Source organism: Myodes glareolus, chromosome 4 (genome assembly GCF_982192425.1).
Source record: "Myodes glareolus chromosome 4, mMyoGla1.1, whole genome shotgun sequence".
NCBI lineage: Eukaryota > Metazoa > Chordata > Mammalia > Rodentia > Cricetidae > Myodes > Myodes glareolus.
The window spans coordinates 36,753,878-36,763,401 of record NC_142029.1 but is presented as its reverse complement, the minus strand read 5'-3'; the positions used below and the strand labels follow the sequence as shown (position 1 = coordinate 36,763,401).

Here is a 9,524-nt window from a genome sequence, read left to right as displayed (position 1 = left end):
ACTTCCTCTATACCAGGACCACAGGGGTCTTGATTACTATTGTTTTGCAGAGCATTTTAAAACTGGAAGATCTGAGTGCTCATTTTTTGCTCTTTTTCTCGGAACTTTTGATTTTCAGAGGGGTGCTATTTGTAGTCTTTTGTATTCATATATGAATTTAAGAATTCAATTGTTCATTATCCCCCACCCAAAAAAAAAGGCAGTTGGAATTTTGATACAAGTTCACCACATTCTTGGATCTCCCTTTTCTGCTAAATGAACAGTGCTATGCTGAATGCTTTGGAATAAGATAGAACGTCATCATGGTACAGAGATAACCTGTGAGACTTTGTATGTTCTCTATACTGGGGACACGGGTTCTCCTTCTGACTAAGGGCAACAGTGGTGCTGGTGTAGAAGATGATGTCTGTTTATCACTTCAGACACATTCTTCACTTTCCCCCATCCTGCTCTGAGACCCTAGAGATCAACTTTGTGCATCTCAGCACACAAGATCCCTCACGGTCTGGAGTCACGGTCTGCTTCTGACTAGAATCAGCCAGGATGGGGCATCATCAGAAGACCCATCAGAGAGTGGGAAGGAAGAAGTGGCTCTGTGTTTTATTGTACAGTGATCCTGCTGCTCTGTGCACCATGTTCTGCAGCAGTAGACCATCTACTTATGCAGTCGGTTCTGAGGCTGTGGGTGACTTCCCTAGTTGCTAGCTCTGGAGCTCATTACAATCTTTCATCAGTTTCTCCAAATCCTGCCCAAATCTTTATAAACATTCCCATTTCTGGTGTGCATTCTTCTCCCTGTCCTTTAGGTCACTGGCCATCCAGTTTGAGCACAGCTCTGTCCTTGAGAACATAAGGAAGCATCGACAGTCCAGTCAGTATGATGCAGACTGAGAAGGGTCAAAGGGCATGTACCACATAACCCCTTATTTATAGCCCATATGATGAGCTTGGGTTCTGATTCAGTGGTTCGTAGATTTGACTCCAACATCACACATACACACGTGTGTGTACACACACACACACACACACACACACACACACACGCACACACACCCCTATGTATATTGTACCTACTTGCCTAAAAGAGCCATGGGAATATAGTTTTAATTCCTAGTATCCAGTTCCTCCAACTAAGCATTCTGAAACAATTTAAGACGAGAACAATGGGCAGTGAGCATCATTAGCCGTCTTCTTCATGTACTGCATTTTAAAGGCTCTGGGAAGAGTGTGGAGATGCTGACAGCAGAGGTTGAGCGGTGGCGGGGAAGGGAGGCAAGAACAAGGACAGAGGAAAACACCACTAGTAGGAGGACTTTGACTATATATCTTGCTATGTATTTTATTGTGTATCAGAGTCCGGTGCTAGCCTGAACCATAAATTATTTCTCTCCACCAGACCCCAACATAAACTGTCTCTCTGAACCGGCGTGGAGGCGCAGGAATAAAGACACAACTCACACGGCTTTATTGGGAGGGAGATTCTCAGTGATCCCTCATGATGTCCCGAGTTCACATCCTGAAGAATTCCTCTCGTTTATTCTCCAAGCAGTCTTCGTACCAAAACTTAACTGAGGGATAAATACATTAGCATTCTGTCTCCTAGGTAACCAGGTGAATGGCTTTTAGTCACATCCACAACTACCTGTCTGCTGTGTATGCTAGCTGTCACGTAGGTTTGAATCAGCATCTCTATCAGGCACCCTCCAAATTACAAAGAAAGGAGCAAACCAACATCCTGACCTTTTGTTAGGTAGTGACAGTCTGTCTGAAAGGTTACATGACACCCTCAGGTGGGGCCTATGGCTTGATAACCTGGCTGCCATATCATATAGAAATATGGGCCGACAATTGTGAACTATGTATTCATATTACCTACTTACAAAGTAAGAGTTTGCCCTTCAAAAATAAGTAAGTCAAAGAAAGAAAATGTTACAGTTAGTCTTGAGTGTGGTGAGAACAAAGGAGCCACGGAGCCCAGTAGACTAGCTCTAACAATTAGAATGACCTATGACCTGATCCAAACAAAGTGTAATGGGTGTGTTAGTTCCTTGCCTGTCTGTAACAAGCATTGCAAACTTACCATGTTAAATTAACACCAATAAGTCATGGTTACTGCTTCCTCTTTTGCAAGTTATCTAGAACTCTCAGATTCGTAAAGATGGAAAGCAAAATGATGGCTGCTGCAGGCTGCAGAGGGGGAAGGGGAATCGTTCAGTTAGACTGGAGCTGCAAGATGAAAGAGTTGTAACTGCATTGCACAGTCATCTGTAGGTACCCAAGTCACAACACTGAATTTCACATCAATCTATAGGTACCCAAATTGCAACACTGCATTGTACAACCATCTATAGGTACCCAAGTTGCAACACTGCATTGCACAGCAATCTTAGGTACCCGACAACACTGGGCTGTAACATGGTTCAGATAATTTCATATTATTTTCAACCACAGTTACAAAACACACTCAGCTGTGGCATCTAAGGCAACCTAATTGAATTATTGTATCTTACAACTTTCTTGGGTTTTATCTGCATTCCAAAGGCAAAGGATTGCTCAAGAGCGATGGTCACTAGAATGCCATTTCAGTGTTCTGCCTCCCACACTGCAGGCTAAAACAGGCTACATTCTCAGGGACATTTTCTCTCGACATTCGGATCTCTGCATAACCTCAGGAGGCCTGAATCTACCATGTTTATGAGACAGGATTTCCTTCCTTTATGATACTCGGTGATGCCTGAACACAGCCTCTGTTGGTGGAAACTCATTTTCCGGAATGCAATGACATCATTTGTGTGTGTTTTTTTTTTAAAAAATTGCTTTGGATTGAGCTGTCTATGGCAGCTCTGCCTGAGATGATCACCAAAGCCTGTCTTGGAGATTGTTTGCCCAAAAAGTTTTTCTCAAGTGAAATATTCCCACCCATGCGAAACGCTGAACGTGAATGATGTCATATCTAAGGAATGAGTTTTAAATAGTTAAGTATGGACTTGCCAGGATTATGAATGGACTTCCAGGAAGCAGATGGGCCCAACTGAAGCCATTAACACAGTCTGCAGAGGCAAGTTGGTGAATGAAGAAAGCCCAATTTAGCTCAGAGAAGGGTAGATGATAACCTAGAACTTAAAACTTAATCTACAGAATATTGCATTCTAAAAGTAAAAGAACGATCCTACCACGTGTACATGTGCCACAAACTTGAGTGCCAGACGTGTAGAAACCCTTCTCTACTTTCTTCCCCTTAAGCAGCCAGAGCCTCGGCTTCTGAGTGAGGGGTTCTCGTCTTCAGCTCTTTCCTATGTCCTCGTTTTCAGACATTAGATGACAGTCACTGCTCTTGTAGGATAGATTAGTGCAGTCCGCTTAAGACTTTGGATCATTAACCTCTTAGATGACCCCCGATTTCACTCAGCTTAATGTTCCCAAAATATCACAAAGAGTTGGAAGAGTCATTCTCCTCTGCAGATGGAAGTCTGAGGAGGCCGTCTTGGCTGTTTGCCGGCCTTGCTGTGGACATGAGGGGAGACCCTGAGCTGCAGAGAGAGGAATGCTCCCTTTCCAGACAAGATGGTATAGAGTTTTCAGAAGATTTGGTGATTTGTTGCTGATTGGATTGTAGTGCAACCCAGTTTCATGGCTCTGACCCCATCAATGGTTTCAAGCCTTTGGTCTGCACCCAGGTTGGGAATTACAGTCTTTCTCGTGTCAAACCCATCCTTTCCCACCGAAAGGGGAAATTCACCAGCAAAGTGTCTTAACTGGGAACAGTCACGGGAACTGTTGCTTCTTTTGGAGCAGCCTGCCTGCAGAATCCAGAACGAGACTGTAATCTGTGACAAATTGGATGATTCAGCATCAGTTAGGTAGCCTGGATAATTCAGGATTAGTACACAGCAAACCCATTCCTGTGACTGAATCTAAGGACTCTGAGCAATTTCCAGACTCGGGGGAAAGGAGCTGAGATGCACCTTGACGGGATTCCTCCCTGCTTGTGCCCAACACTATGTATACTCTCTAAGAAAGCATGGAGTCACTCGGGCCAGTCTCAGGGGTTCTAAACCACTCTCAGTCACTGCTTGGCATGTATACCTAACATCTGACCTCTTGATTCTGTCTTTCCACAGGTTTCTTCCTCTTTACCAGGCCATTTCTGGCCCACCAGGTTTGGGAACTTAACGGCTCTCTAAGACAGTGGAACGAAAGAGGTCACACAGGTATTCAGCATATCTAGAAATAGCCTGGGCTAGGAGGGAGGTCTTTGGTTCCTGGGATTTATTTCTGGTAATTGCTTCAGGAGGCAGCTGCTTTATGTCCCTAGTAATGGCTGGTAGTAGCAGTTCTCCGCAGCCTTCCTCCAGTTTTCAGATGCTCTGGTCAAGGATATTTGGAGAGCTAATGGCTAGGAAAGTCAGAGATAATGGCGCTTAGAAAGAACTCCCTCCCTCTTCTCTCTCTGGAGAAATCTCTCCTTGGAGGGAAGGATGGGAAAGTCCCAGCAGCCCCTGTGTGAGCCAGTCTCTGCTAATCTTGGAATCTTCTCTGTGGAGTTTGCCCAGGTAACGTCTGGTTCATTGTGTCAGCCTGTGTCACCTGTCATTGCTCAGACTGATGTTTGTATTTATCCTCTAATTAACAAAGTCTTTGTCTCTGGACCAGGGCTCTTAGTCGGTCAGTGTGCAAGGCAGGCTCGTTTGTTAGCAGGCCTAAGCTCATTAACCCTTCAGTGTCTGGGTTAATCGTCTCTTCAACATTCTTCTAAGTGCTCAGTTCCTCGAATAGAAGAATGTAATAAGAGCTCAGTTGAGGAAAAGAGTAAATCTCAGGGTGCTTTCTAGAGTCTTAGAAAAACGTGTGATGGAGCCAGATAGTGGTGGCGCACACCTTTAATCCCAGCACTTGGGAGGCAGAGGCTGGCGGATCTCTGTGAGTTCACGGCCATCCGGGTCTGCAGCCAGTGTTGCACAGAGAAACCCTGTCTCACAAACAACACAAAAGAAAAGCTGGACACTGATTTGTGGAAAGGCCTTGATGTTATCTTGCTTCATGTACCCCAGAAAGAAACACAGTGAATGAGAACAGCAAAAAGAGATGTTCACTCAAAGTTTGGAGGAAGACTTGTATTGCAGACATAGGTCAAACCCAACACCACAATTTAGAGGCCCTTGTGCAGAAGATTATGTGAAGCTGAGTTGAGTAAGCCAATGAGGGACTATGACATAGAACAAACGCCAGAGCAGTAGTTCTCAACCTGTGGGCCGTGACACCTTGGGGAGTGGTCAGACATTCTGCACATCAGATATTTATATCATGGTTCATAGCAACAGCAAAATTATGGTTATGAAGTAAAAACTAAATAATTTTATGATTGGCGTCATCATAGCATGAGGAGCTGTATGTATTAAAGATACGTATCGCAGCATTAGGAAGGTTGAGAACCATTGCTGCAGATCAAGAGATTGCCTGAGGGTCAAGAGATCTACATTCTTCAATCCCAAATTCACACATAATTTGGCAGGTACAAGTTGGCTTAGGAGAAAGTAGAGCAAACTGAGACTGTCCCAGATAAATGGAGGTGATCTCATCATGGATGAGCTGGAGAACCAACATCAGCGTAGGAAGTCACTTTCCTTACTGACATCTGGTCATCATGGTGACCCTCCTGTGGACCATATCCTTTCCAGTGTGCTAAATCAATATTTCTTTTCTAAAAAGGAGATTTATTTGGGTGTGTGTCCATGGGATCCAGGAGAGGGTGTTAGATACCCTGGACCTGAAGTTACAGGAGGTTTTGAGCAGTCAAATGTTGCTTCTAGGAATTGAATCTAGGTCCTCTGGAAGGGCAGCAATTGCTTTTAACAACTGGGCCATCTCTCCAGTCTCTCTCTTTTCCTTTTAAAGATATTCTTTACATTTATTTCCTTGCGTGTGCATGAGCTCACAAGTACATACCGCAGTGCACCTGCAGAGTGCACCTTGTCGCCCACATCTTGTGGGAGTCCATTTCTTTCCTCCATGGACTGAATTCAAGGCATCTTGACCCAGTGAGCCATCTCACTGGCCAACATCAGCGTTTCCTTATTCTAAATAGTGTATCAGAGTGCAAAAGAACATGGGAGCCTTATTGCCTCAGATAGAAGTTTTCAAAAGAAATTATTCATATTTTAAGTGTTTAATCTTGGACAGGCTGCGTGTCTTCATTTATAGAGACTATTTAAAAATCTTACCTTGGGTAAGTGTGAACTCTTGATCGAGGGTATTCTGAGTAATCTTTTCTCTTCAGTCATGTCTTACAATACAATTGCTCAGAAGTCAGGAACCTGATTTTAGAAGCACAGCATACCTCAAAGGTAATGTAAGCTCAGTTCCAGACCATAGCAACAATGCAAACTTCTCAATAAACTGAGTGAGACATTTTTGGTTCCTCAGGCATTTTTATAGACTACTGTTGCATATTAAATAATCTATAAGATGTCTAAACAGTTCATATTTTATTTAAAATACTTTACTCCTACAAATGTCTGTGACCATCTGAGCGCTGAGCTAGTTTTCATGTCTGTGCTGGTGAAGGGTCTTGCCTCTCCACCTGTGGCTGCTGTCTGAGCAGTGTGGTGGCTGCAGGTTGTAAGGGCTGTGTGGTGGCTGCAGGTTGTAAGGGCTGTGTGGTCCCCGCAGGTTGTAAGGGCTGTGTGGTGGCCGCAGGTTGTAAGGGCTGTGTGGTGGCCGCAGGTTGTAAGGGCTGTGTGGCAAGTTTCTGTAACAACCAAGTGTGTGGCACCAACTGGTCTCTTCCTTCACAAAAGACTCATTTAAAATATTATTTAACCGTATCCTACTTCCCACCATGGCTTTGTCCACCAAAATTATATAGTATTGTAAGTTGATATGATCATTTCAACATTGTTTCAAGCATGCATCACTATGATGAGCGGACTTTCTATCTAGAATTTGTTCCTCTGCAAGAAGCAATATCACCCTTCCTAAAATTTTAGTATCTGATGACCTCTATTCAGATGACCTCTGCTCAGGTGACCTCTGTTCAGGTGACCTCTGTTCAGATGACCTCCACTCAGGTGACCTCTATTCAGATGACCTCCGCTCAGGTGACCTCTGTTCAGGTGATCTCTGTTTAGGTGACCTTCATTCAGATGACCTCCGTTCAGCCATGTGATCATGCTTCATCTCTAATTCCCATTCTTATACTATTTCTGCTGTTTTCTCCTCCACTGATATTTTCAACCACTCACAGGCTGAAATTATCTTCTTCCAATGTCTCATGAATATAGTAATTAATGTTGACTCCTTTCCTAACTCATATACTTGCTGGCATCCAGGATTGGGAGCCCTTTCCTGAAGCTTTTTTGTTTCCTTTCTCCAGGGCTATTTTGTGTATCAACATCTATGGTAGGAGTGGTCTTAAGGAGCTAGTAAATAGTCAGATCACTCCCTGCTCTACATGCTGCAGAATGGATGGTGGTTAGGAGTCGTGAAAACAACACTGACCTCGTGGTCCATGTACCCCAGATCATGTCTGAGCAAGTGCACTATCAATGAGCAGTAACAATCTTTTTCTCTGAATATGACTCAACAGGAGGCTTAAAATACCCAGTAAGCCATGTTGTGAACAGATGAGCTGCCCTCCAGACTTTGTTGTTCTGCTAGTAGGGCATTGGCAGAGTAGATTTAGAGTAATTCCCAAAGTCTTAGGATCTTCTGAATGAGCCTTGGGATCAACTTAAAGTCCCTGACGGCATCAGCCATTGATGGGAAAGTCAACCTACTTTTTAACAATCCTTGAATTTAGGCATGGGTTTCTCAGCAGCTAGGAAAGTTCCAGAAGGCATCATCTTCCAACATGACACTGGTTCGTCTTCACAAAAGACCGTTGACTTAATGCGGTCACCTCCAGCAGCTTACTGCAGCTCCCACACAAACAGGTGCTGCTTCACCCATTTTAGCCTTCATGTTACATAGACAACTTCATTCTTCAACCTTCTGATGTAACCTCACTTCTGTAGCAGCCTCTGCTCTGCCGGCTTCATAGAGGTGACAATAGTTAAAGTCTTAACTTTAACTGGTCTGGACATTGACTTTCAGGATTCTCATGGCTGGTTTGAGTACTGCAACTTCCTCCACATTAGACAGGAGCTATTTGTCCTTTTCCATTCATGTATCCACTGCAAGAGAAGTTTGAACTTCCTTCAACAGTTTCATTGTACATTCACTCCTTGGCTAACTGGTGTGCACATCTCGTTTTCAGGCTCCCTCGACTTTTGATGCCCTTGCCTCATTCACTGTGATCATTTCTAGTTTTCTTTTTTCTTTTACAGAGGAATACATATAACTGTCTTTCCTTTGAACCCTCACAGGCTGCTGAAGGCTTATTGATTGTCCTGTGCCCTAGTTGGCTTTCTGTTACTATGATAAACATCACGACCCAAAGCAATTTGGGGACGAAAGGGTATATTTGACTTCCACTTCCACGTCATGGTCCATCATCAAGGGAAACCAGGACAAGTACTTATGCCAGGTACCTGGGGTCAGAAACTGAAGCCATCACAGAGGAACACTGCTGACTGGCTTATTCCTGGGTCATGGTCAGCTTGCTTTCTTATATAACCTAGGGCCATCTGTCCAAGGGTGCCAATGTCTACAGTAAGCTAGACCTTCCTCCATCAACTAGCAATCAAGGAAATGAACCTCAGACATACCCACAGGCCAGTCTGAACAAAGCAATTCGTCACCTGAGGTTCCCTTTATCCCAGGTGTCTTTGGTTCACGTCAACTTGGCAAAAATCTAACCAGCACAGTCTAATTTTAGTAGTTTTTGGTGTCTCAAGGGCTAGGCAGGCTCACACACACACACACACACACACACACACACACACACACACACAAAAGATGAGAGGAATGACTCGTGGGTGGACACATCAGAAACACATTTATCAACTGAGCTGGCATCCGATACAGACAGTTTGTAATGTCCAAACACTGTAACAGGTACAGTAATGATGAAAAAACATGAGATCATTGGAGAATGGCCAAAAGACACCACAAAGTCACAGGGATCATAGATGTGCTATGTTGATTTAACTCCTACTGATGGAGGTCATATTTATGCCTATCATTTGTTTTATTTATCAGCAAATGAAAGATCTTATATCTCTATTATTTTGGAGTTGTATCTATGTACTATTCAGAATAAGTTTCTAGAAGTAGATTTTGCTGTCTGAGAGGGTGAGGGCAGCTAAGATTTTGGTAATAACTCCTCACCAAGTCCATATCTATTACATTCCTGTTAGCAATATGGAAATACCTCATCAATGATCATAAGACTTTTGACTTTGCTCTTCTGATAAGTGGGAAACAGGCACAATATCATTTCAATTTTCATTCTTTTTAGTGAAATAATTAAAATATTTTAATATTTAAGAGTTAGTTCTATTTCCTTACTGGGGATTGCCAAAATTGAAAATTTAGCATTCTTTGTTTGTTTAAGACAGCATTTCTCTGTGTAGCCCTAGCTATCC

General features: G+C 43.4%; 1 long non-coding RNA gene across 1 annotated transcript; it reads right to left on the bottom strand.

Moving 5' to 3' along the window:
* Positions 1-1,332: 1,332 nt before the first annotated feature.
* Positions 1,333-6,316, bottom strand: LOC148122229 (uncharacterized). The gene is made up of 3 exons (XR_015737613.1): positions 6,222-6,316; positions 2,081-2,187; positions 1,333-1,568 (listed from the first exon to the last, which is right to left on the bottom strand). It is a non-coding gene; the product is annotated as an uncharacterized LOC148122229 (long non-coding RNA).
* Positions 6,317-9,524: the final 3,208 nt, after the last annotated feature.